Source organism: Heptranchias perlo, chromosome 35 (genome assembly GCF_035084215.1).
Source record: "Heptranchias perlo isolate sHepPer1 chromosome 35, sHepPer1.hap1, whole genome shotgun sequence".
Lineage (NCBI taxonomy): Eukaryota > Metazoa > Chordata > Chondrichthyes > Hexanchiformes > Hexanchidae > Heptranchias > Heptranchias perlo.
This window is the reverse complement of record NC_090359.1, coordinates 19,352,549-19,365,019: the sequence shown is the minus strand read 5'-3', so window position 1 is coordinate 19,365,019 and position 12,471 is coordinate 19,352,549.

Below are 12,471 nucleotides of genomic sequence, written 5' to 3'. Positions count from 1 at the left end.
GGGCAGGATTGGGCTCGGCCGCGCTGCCTTCCACAGTCAAATAGCCCGTTGCTACTAACAGCGCGTGAGTGCAGCGGAGCCATACACACCCAGGAATGGCCGCAGGATCGAGCTCCCCCCCCCCACCCCCTCGCCCCCCCCTTAGCCAGGGTGGTCTTGGAGAAAGTGGAGTGGGCTGGTCGGGCTTCCCGGTGGGAGGCAGAGTGCCCGGGAGAGGCAGGCAGGAAAGGCAGGGGTCCGCGCCAGCCAACTGCCCAGCTCAGGATTTCGCCGTCCTTGGCAAATTGGCCGCAGTTCTCTCAAAAATAAATTGAGTCCTGAATGAAATTGTGATCGTCTTTCCATTTCATTGGAAGGAGGCCAACACTAACGGTCGACTGGACAGATTGTGGACAAGCTCATTATGCAGTTCAATGAGTCTCCCGTTTACAGGCTCTGTGTAGTTCAGTCCAATGTAAATCTTAGATCCCTCGCAATTCCCTCCGTACCTTAACTTATCTCATTCATCTTTCTCTAAACCCCACCTCCCTCAGCTTCCCTGCAGGCCCTGGCCCTCGCTCGGGGTGGACACTCCAGCACCCACCCCCCACCCCGAGCGTCTTGCTTTTCACGCACCAGCCCACTCCAAATCTGTGTATATGAAGCCCTCGGTCTGTATAGCCGCACACCCAGAGCTGTGTATCTGCACTTCAAGATGTGTCTATCTGCATCCTTATATCTGTGTACCGGCATCCTGGACCCTTGTTTGTTCACCCCTAGATTTATGTCTCTACACCCCTAGATCTGTATCAGCACTCCAGATTTGTGTATCTGCATGCCTAGATCTGTGTATCTGCACCCCTACATCTGTGTATTTTCAGTTCTAGATCTGTATATAGGGACTCCTATGTCTGTGTATCTGCACCTCCAAATCTGTGTGTCTGTACTACTCGATCTGTATTTCTGAATCCCTAAATTTTTGCACCTGCACCCTAGACCTGTGTATCTACACCACTAGATCTGTATATCTGCACCCCTGGATCTGTGTAACTGCATCCCTACATCTGTGTATCTGCACTGCTAGATCTGTATATCTGCACCCCTAGATCTGTGTATCTGCACTGCTAGATCTGTATATCTGCACCCCTAGATCTGTGTATCTGCACTGCTAGATCTGTATATCTGCACCCCTAGATCTGTGTAACTGCATCCCTACATCTGTGTATCTGCACTGCGAGATCTGTATATCTGCACCCCTGGATATGTGTAACTGCATCCCTACATCTGTGTATCTGCTCCCCCAGAATGTGTATCTGTACCCCTACATCTCTGCATTTCCATCCCAGATCTGTGTATCTGCAGCCCAAGATCTGTGCATCTAAACCCCAGAGCTGTGTATTTTCACTCCTAGATCTATGTATCTGCACCCCTATATCTGTGTATCTGAACCCCTAGATCTGTGTTTTTGTACCCCTAGATCTGTGCATCTGCACTTCTAGATTGTGTACCTGCACCCATAGATCTGTATATCCGTACCCTTAGATCTGTGTATCCGCACCCTTAGATCTGCGTATCTGCACCCCCAAACTGCTGTATCTGCACTCCTATACTCCTGTAGTCTCCTGCATTATTCCTCAGGCTTGTTTATTGGGTGGCATCAGCAAGTGTTGATATTGCTCACTCAATGCCCATGTTCAAATCATTTGAGTAGATAGAGAACAAATCAAGTCTTGACGTAGATCTCAAGGGAATGCCACAAACGATATCTTGCCAATTAAGAAAAATTCATTTGCTCCCAGTAACTGATTTCATTCTTCGGCCCCTCCTGGCCATGACAACATTTTACACGGAATAACTTGGGCCATTATCTTTGCAACAAATAGATAGTCAGACAGACAGATAGAGAGAGACAGACAGACAGATAGATAGTCAGACAGACAGAGAGAGAGACAGACAGACAGATAGATAGTCAGACAGACAGATAGAGAGAGAGACAGACAGATAGAGAGAGAGACAGACAGATAGATAGTCAGACAGACAGATAGAGAGAGAGACAGACAGATAGAGAGAGAGACAGACAGATAGAGAGACAGACAGACAGATAGATAGTCAGACAGACAGATAGAGAGAGAGACAGACAGATAGATAGTCAGACAGACAGATAGAGAGACAGACAGACAGATAGATAGAGAGACAGACAGACAGAGAGACAGACAGACAGATAGATAGTCAGACAGACAGATAGAGAGAGAGACAGACAGATAGATAGATAGTCAGACAGACAGACAGAGAGACAGACAGACAGATAGATAGAGAGACAGACAGATAGAGAGACAGACAGACAGATAGATAGTCAGACAGACAGATAGAGAGACAGACAGACAGATAGATAGTCAGACAGACAGATAGAGAGAGAGACAGACAGATAGATAGATGATAATAAGTAGATAGATAGTCAGACAAACAGATCGATAGATAGATGATAATAGATAGATAGATGATAATAGGAGATAGATAGATAGACGAAAATAGCTGGATAGATGCTGATAGATAGATAGAAAGATGAGAATAGATAGATAGATGGATGATAACCGATAGATAGAAGATAATGGATGGATAGATAGATATATGATAATAGATAGATATATAGATGAGAATAGAAAGATGGATAGATGATAATAGATTGATAGATAGACAGATGATAATAGATAGATGAAAACTGATTGATAGATAGATGGTAATAGATAGATGAGAATACATAGATAGATGGATAGATGATAATAGATAGATAGATTATAATAGTTGGATAGATAGATAGATATCTGATAATTTATAGATAGATTGATAGATGATCATGAATAGATAGATAGATAGATGATAATAGATAGATAGATAGATAGATAGATGATAATAGACAGATAGTTGCTAATAGATAGATGGTAATAGATAGATAGATGATAATAGATTGATAGATAGAGAGATAGATGATAATAGACATTTAGATAGGTGATACTAGATAGATTGATGGATAGATGATAATAGATGGATAGATAGATGAGAATAGATGGATGATAATAGATTGATAGATAGATGATAATAGTTAGATAGATCGAAGATAATGGATGGATAGATAAATGATAATAGACAGATGGGTAGATGATAATAGATTGATAGATGATGATCGATAGAGAGATGATAAAAGATGGATAGATAGAGGATAATAGATAGATGGTAATAGATAGATAGATGGATAGATGAAAATCGGTACACAGACAGATGATAATAGATAGATAGATGATAATGGATAGAGAGATGATAATAGGGACATAGATAGATGATAATAGAGAGATAGACAGATAGATGATAATAGATAGATAAATAGATAGATGGACGATAATAGATAGAAAGATAAATAGATGATAATAGATAGATAGATACATGATAATAGATAGATGCATAGATGAAAATAGATAGATATATGATAATGAATAGATAGAGAGATAGATCGATAGATGATAATAGATCAATAGACGATAATAGATAGATGATAATAGGTGGATAGATGATAATAAATAGACAGATAGATGATAATCGATAGATGAAATGTATAGATAGATGAAAACAGATTGATAGATAGATGGTAATCAATAGATTGATAGATGATAATAGATAGACGATAATAGATAGATATATAGATGATAATAGATGGATAGATGATGATTGATAGATAGATAGAAGATAATAGATAGATAGATCATAATATATAGACTGATAGATGATAACAGAAAGATAGATGATAATAGACAGTTGGATAGATGATAATAGATAGATGGATGATAAATGATAGATGGATGGATCATAAATAGATAGATAATAGATGGATCGAGAGATAGATGATAATAGATAGATAGATAGATAGATAGATAGATGATAGATGGATAGATGATGATAGATAGATAGATGATAATAGATAGATAATAATAGATGGATAGATAGATGATAATAGATGGATAGATAGATGATAATAGATAGATAGATAGATAGATGATAATAGATAGATAGATAGATAGATGATAATAGATAGATAGATAGATAGATGATAATAGATAGATAGATAGATAGATGATAATAGATAGATAATAATAGATGGATAGATAGATGATAATAGATGGATAGATGATGATAGATAGATGATTATAGAAAGATAGATAGACAAACATAGATAGATAGATAGATAGATTGATAGATTGATAGTTGATAATAGATAGATAGATGATAATAGATGGACAGATAGATAGATATTAATAGATAGATAGATGTTAATAGATAAATAGATAGATAGATGATAATAGATGGATGATAATAGAGAGATAGATAGAAAGAGATAATAGATAGATACATAGATGATAATGAATCGATAGATAGATAGATGATAATAGACAGATAGATAGATTGATAGACGATAATAGATAGAAAGATAGATAAATGATGATGATAGATAGATGGATAGAAAGATAGATGATAATAGATAGATGATAATAGATTGGTGATAATAGATAGAAAGATAGATGATAATAGAAAGATAGATGATAATAGATAGATGATAATAGATAGATGATAATAGATTGGTGATAATAGATAGAAAGATAGATGATAATAGATAGATTAATCGATGATTATGGATAGATGATAATAGATAGATAGATAGATGATAATAGACAGATGAGAATGTATAGATAGATGAAAACAGATTGATAGATAGATGGTAATCGATAGATTGATAGATGATAATAGATAGATGATAATAGATAGATGATAATAGAAAGATAGATGATAATAGATGAATAGATAGATAGAGGATAATAGATAGATGGATAGATGATAATAGATAGATAGATAGATGATGATAGATAGATAGAAATAGATAGATGATAAACGATGGATAGATAGATCGATGATAATAGATAGATAGACAGATGATAATGGATAGATAGATAGATGATAATGGATAGAGAGACAGATGATAATAGATAGATAGATAGATAGATGGTAATCGATAGATAGACAGATGATAATAGATAGATAGATAGATGGTAATCGATAGATAGACAGATGATAATAGATAGATAGATAGATGGTAATCGATAGATAGACAGATGATAATAGATAGACAGATAGATGATAATGGATAGATAGAGAGATGATAATAGATAGATAGATAGATGGTAATCGATAGATAGACAGATGATAATAGATAGATAGATAGATGGTAATCGATAGATAGACAGATGATAATAGATAGACAGATAGATGATAATGGATAGATAGACAGATGATAATAGATAGATAGATAGATGGTAATCGATAGATAGACAGATGATAATAGATAGACAGATGGATAGATGATAATAGATAGATAGATAGATAGATGGTAATCGATAGATAGACAGATGATAATAGATAGACAGATGATAATAGATAGACAGATGGATAGATGATAATAGATAGATAGACAGATGGATAAATGATAATAGATTGACAGATAGATGGTAATAGATAGATAGATAGATGGGAATAGATAGATAGATAGATGATAATAGATAGATAGATAGATGATAATAAATAGATAGATAGATAAATGATAATATATTGACAGATAGAGGGTAATAGATAGATAGATGATAATAGATGGATGGACAATAATAGGTCGATAGATGTATGATAATAGATAGATAGATGATGATTGATAGATAGATGATAATAGATGGATCGATAGATGATAATAGATAGATGATAATAGATTGGTGATAATAGATAGAAAGACAGGTGATAATAGATAAATTGATCGATGATTATGGATAGATGATAATAGATAGATAAATTGATAGATGATAATAGATAGATTGATAGATGATATTAGATAGACAGATAGATGATAACAGACAGATGAGAATGTATAGATAGATGAAAACAGATTGATAGATAGCTGGTAATGGATAGACTGATAGATGATAATAGATAGATAAATAGATGATAATAGATAGCTAAATGATAATAGATAGATAGATGATAATAGATGAATAGATAGATAGATGTTAATAGATAGACAGATAGATGATAATAGATAGATAGACAGATGATAACAGATAGACAGATAGATGGTAATAGATAGATAGATGATGATTGATAGATAGACAGATGATAATAGATGGATCGATAGATGATAATAGATAGATAGATAGATAGATCATAATATATCGACTGATAGATGATAATAGATAGATAGATAGATAGATGATAATTAATAAACAGATAGATGATAATAGAAGATAGATAAATGATAATAGATGATCACAAATTAATAGAAAATTGATAGATCGATGATAATAGATTGATAGATGATAATAGAGAGATTAATGTTAATAGACAGATAGATAGATCATAATAGATAGACAGATGATAATAGATCGATAGATGTTAATAGATAGATGATAATAGAAAGATACATAGAGAGGCAATAATAGAAGATAGATAGATGATAATAGATAGTTTATAAATAGATAGATGAAAATAGATGGATAGAGAGACAGATGATAATAGATAGATAGATGATAATGGGTAGGTAGATTGATAGATAGATGATAATAGGTTGATAGATAAATAGATGATAAGAGATTGATAGATGCTGATAGATAGATGGATGATAATAGATAGTCAAATAGACGATAATAGATAGATAGATAATAATAAATTGATAGATGATAATAGAGAGATAGATGATAATAGATGATCATAGAGAGATGGTCATAGATAGATAGATGATAATAGATAGATAGATGATAATAGATCAATAGATAGATAGATAGGCGATAATAGATAGACAGATAGATGATAATAGATTGATAGATAGATGATAATAGATAGAGAGATGATAATAGATGATCATAGAGAGATAATCATAGATTGATAGATGATAATAGATAGAGAGATAGATAGATAGATGATAATAGATACATAGATGATAATAGACAGATAGATAGATGTTAATAATTGATGGATAGATAGATGATAAGAGATTGATAGATGTTGATAGATAGATGGATGATAATAGATAGTCAAATAGACAATAATAGATAGATAGATAATAATAAATTGATAGATAGATGATAATAGATGATCATAGAGAGATGTTCATAGATTGATAGATGATAACAGATAGATAGATAAATAGATAGATGATAATAGACAGATAGATGATAATAGACAGATAGATGATAATAGATTGATAGATGATAATAGATTGATAGATGGATCATAAATAGATAGATGAAAATAGATGGATAGAGATATAGATGATAATAGAGAGATGATCATAGATTGATAGATGATAATAGATAGAGAGATGATAATAGATAGATAGATGATAATAGACAGATAGATATATGTTAATAGATTGATGGATAGCTGATAATAGATTGATAGATGCTAATAGACAGATAGATGGATGATAATTGATAGATAGATAGATGATAATAGACAGATGGATGATAGTAGATAGATAGATAGATAGACGATAATAGATAGACAGATGACAATAGAAAGATAGATAGATGAAAATTGATAGATAGATGATTACAGAATAATAGATGCTAATAGATAGATAGATAATAATAGATAGATATCGAGATGATATTAGATAGATAGATAGATGATAATAGATAGATAAATGTTAATAGATGGATATATAGATAGATGATAATAGATAGACAGGTAGATGATAATAGAAGTTAGATAGATGATAATAGATAGATAGATGATAATAGATGGATGATAACAGATAGATAGATGATAATAGATAGATTGATAGATAGATAATAGATGGGTACATAGATGATAATAGTTTGATAAATGGATAAAAGATAGATAGATAGAGAGATGATAATAGATAGATAGATAGATGTTAATAGATTGATAGATAGATAGATGATAATAGATAGACAGATAGATAGATGGATGATAATAGATAGATAGATGATAATAGATAGATAGAGTGATAGATAGATGGTAATAGATAGATAGATGATAATAGACAGATGAGAATTTATAGCTAGATGAAAACAGATTGATCGATAGATGGTAATCGATAGATTGATAGATGATTATTGATAGATGATAATAGATAGATAGATGAAAACAGATTGATAGATAGATGGTAATAGATTGATAGATGATAATAGATAGATAGATGAAAACACATGAATAGATAGATGATAAATGATAGATAGATAGATAGATAGATAGATAATAGTTGGATAGATAGATGATAATAGACAGATAGATGGATAGATGATAATAGATAGATAATAATAGATAGATCGATAGTTGGATAGAAGGTAATAGATAGATAGATGGATGAAACCAGATGGATAGATAGAAGAAAATAGATAGATAGATAGACGATAATAGAAGATAGATAGATGATAATAGATAGATAGATAGATAGATAGACGACAATAGATAGACAGATGATAATAGATACATAGATGTTCGATAATCGATAGATAGATAGACGATAATAGATAGATAGATAGATAGATGATAATAGACAGATAGATGATAATGAATAGATAGATAGATGATAATAGATAGATAGTTGATGATAGATATATAGATAGATGATAATATATAGCTAGATAGATGTTAACTGATAGATAGATAGATGATAATAGATAGATGGACGATAATAGATAAATAGATAGATAAATGATAATTGATAGATAGATGGTAATAGATGGATAGATGATAATAGATAGATTGATCGATGATAATCGGAGATAGATAGACGATTAATAGATAAACTGATAGAAGATAATAGATAGATAGATAGACGATAATAGATAGATAGACGATAATAGATACATAGATGGTCGATAATAGATAGATAGATAGACGATAATCGGTAGATTGATAGATGATAATAGATAGATAGACGATAATAGATAAACTCATAGATGGTAATAGATAGATAGATAGAAAGAAGATAATAGATAGATAGTCAGACGATAACAGATAGATAGACGATAATAGATAGATGATAATAGATAGATAGTTAGATAGAAGATAATAGATAGATAGATAGATGATAATAGATAGATAGGTGGACAATAATAGATAGATAGATGATAATTGATAGACAGATAAACGAAAATAGGTAGATAGATAGATGATAATAGATAGATAGACAATAATAGATAGTTAGATAGATGATAATAGATAGATAGATAGACAATAATAGATAGTTAGATAGATGATAATAGACAGATAGATAGACAATAATAGATAGTTAGATAGATGATAATAGACAGATAGATAGACAGATAGATGATAATAAATAGATAGATAGATGATAACAGATAGACAGACAGATAGATAGATGATCATGAATAGATCATTAGATAGATGATAATAGATAGATAGATGATCATGAATAGATCAATAGATAGATTATAATAGATAGATAGATGATAATAGATAGATAGATAATAATAATAATAATAGGAGATAGATAGATAGACGATTAATAGATAAACTGATAGATGGTAATAGATAGATAGACGATAATAGATAGATGGACGATAATAGATAGATAGATAGATAAATGATAATTGATAGATAGATGACAATAGATGGATAGATGATAATAGACAGATAGATCAATGATAATCGGAGATAGATAGATCGACGATTAATAGATAAACTGATAGATGGTAATAGATAGATAGGTGATAATAGATAGATAGACGATACTAGATAGATAGATAGATGATAATAGATAGATAGATGATGATAGATAGATAGATGATAATAGATAGATAGATAGATGACAATAGATAGATAGATGATGATAGATAGATAGATGATAATAGATAGATAGATGACAATAGATAGATAGATGATAATAGATGGATAGATGATAATAGATAGATAGATGATAATAGATAGATAGATAGATGACAATAGATAGATAGATGATGATAGATAGATAGATGATAATAGATGGATAGATGATAATAGATAGATAGATGACAATAGATAGATAGATGATAATAGATGGATAGATGATAATAGATAGATAGATGATAATAGATAGATAGATAGATGACAATAGATAGATAGATGATGATAGATAGATAGATGATAATAGATGGATAGATGATAATAGATAGATAGATTATGATAGATAGATAGATGATAATAGATAGATAGATAGATGACAATAGATAGATAGATGATAATAGATAGATAGATAGATGACAATAGATAGATAGATGATGATAGATAGATAGATGATAATAGATTGATAGATGACAATAGATAGATAGATGATAATAGATGGATAGATGATAATAGATAGATAGATGATAATAGATAGATAGATAGATGACAATAGATAGATAGATGACAATAGATAGATAGATGATGATAGATAGATAGATGATAATAGATAGATAGATGATAATAGATAGATAGATAGATGACAATAGATAGATAGATGATAATAGATAGATAGATGACAATAGATAGATAGATGACAATAGATAGATAGATGATAATAGATAGATAGATGACAATAGATAGATAGATGATGATAGATAGATAGATGATAATAGATAGATAGATAGATAGATGATGATAGATAGATAGATGATAATAGATAGATAGATGATGATAGATAGATAGATAGATAGATGATAATAAATAGATAGATGATATTAGACAGATAGATGATAATAGATAGATAGATAGATAGATGGATGATAATAGGAAGATGGATAGATGATAATAGATAGATTGATCGATGATAATCGGAGATAGATAGATAGACGATTAATAGATAAACTGATAGATGGTAATCAATAGATAGGTGATAATAGATAGATAGAAGATAACAGACAGATAGATAGATGGATGGTAATAGATAGATAGATAGATGATAATAGATAGATAATAATAGATAGATAGATGATAACCGGTAGATGGACAGATAGATAGATGATAATAGATTGATAGATAGAAGGAAATAGATTGGTGATAATAGAATGATAGATAGATGATAGTAGTTAGATATATAGATGGTAAAAGATAGATACATAGATGATGATAGATAGATAGATAGATGGTAATCACTGGCTACATAAGGGTACGGTAGCATAGTGTTTATGTTACTGGACTAGTAATCCAGAATCCTGGACTAATAATCCAGAATCGTGAGTTCAAATCCCACCATGGCAGCTGGGGAAATTAAATTCAATTTATTAAATAAAATCTGGAATTAAAAAAACCTAGTATTAGTAAAGGTGGTCATGAAACTACTGGATTGTTGTAAAAACCCATCCGGTTCACTAATGTCCTTCCCTTCCTGGCTGATATTTGACTCCAGGCCCACAACAATGTCTTTGTTTCTTAATCGCCCTCTGAAATGGCCGAGCAAGCCGCTCAGTTGTACAAACTCACAACGAAAACTCAAAATAAGAATAAAACCGGACGGACCACTCAGCACCGGACACGACAAAGGCAAACCAAGCCCAGTCGACCCTGCAAAGTCCTCCTCACTAACCTGGGGACTTGTGCCAAAATTGGGAGGGCTGTCCCACAGACGAGTCAAGCAACAGCCTGACATAGCCATACTCACAGAATCATACCTTTCAGTCAACGTCCCAGGCTCTTCCATCACCATCCCTGGGTATGTCCTGTCCCATTGGCAGGACAGACCCACCAGAGGTGGCGGTACAGTGATATACAGTCAGGAGGGAGTGGCCCTGGGAGTCCTCAACATTGACTTTGGACCCCATGAAATCTCATGACATCAGGTCAAACATGGGCAAGGAAACCTCCTACTGATTACCACCTACCGCCCTCCCTCAGCTGATGAATCAGTCCTCCTCCATGTTGAGCACCACTTGGAGGAAGCACTGAGGGTAGCAAGGGCACAAAATGTACTCTGGGTGGGGGATTCAATGTCGATCGCCAAGAGTGGCTCGGTAGCACCACTACTGACCGAGCTGGCCGAGTCCAGAAGGACATAGATACCAGACTGGGCCTGCGGCAGGTGGTGAGCGAACCAACACGAGGGAAAAACCTACTTGACATCGTCCTCACCAATCTACCTGTCGCAGATGCATCTGTCCATGACAGTATTGGTAGGAGTGACCACCGCACAGTCCTCGTGGAGATGAAGTCCTGTCTTCACACTGAGGACAACATCCAACGTGTTATGTGGCACTACCACCGTGCTAAATGGGATAGATTCAGAACAGATCTGGCAGCTCAAAACTGGGCATGAATGAGGCGCTGTGGGCCATCAGCAGCAGCAGAATTGTATTCCAGCACAATCTGTAACCTCATGGCCCGGCATATTCCTCACTCGACCATTACCAACAAGCCAGGGGATCAACCCTGGTTCAATGAGGAGCGTAGAAGAGCATGCCAGGA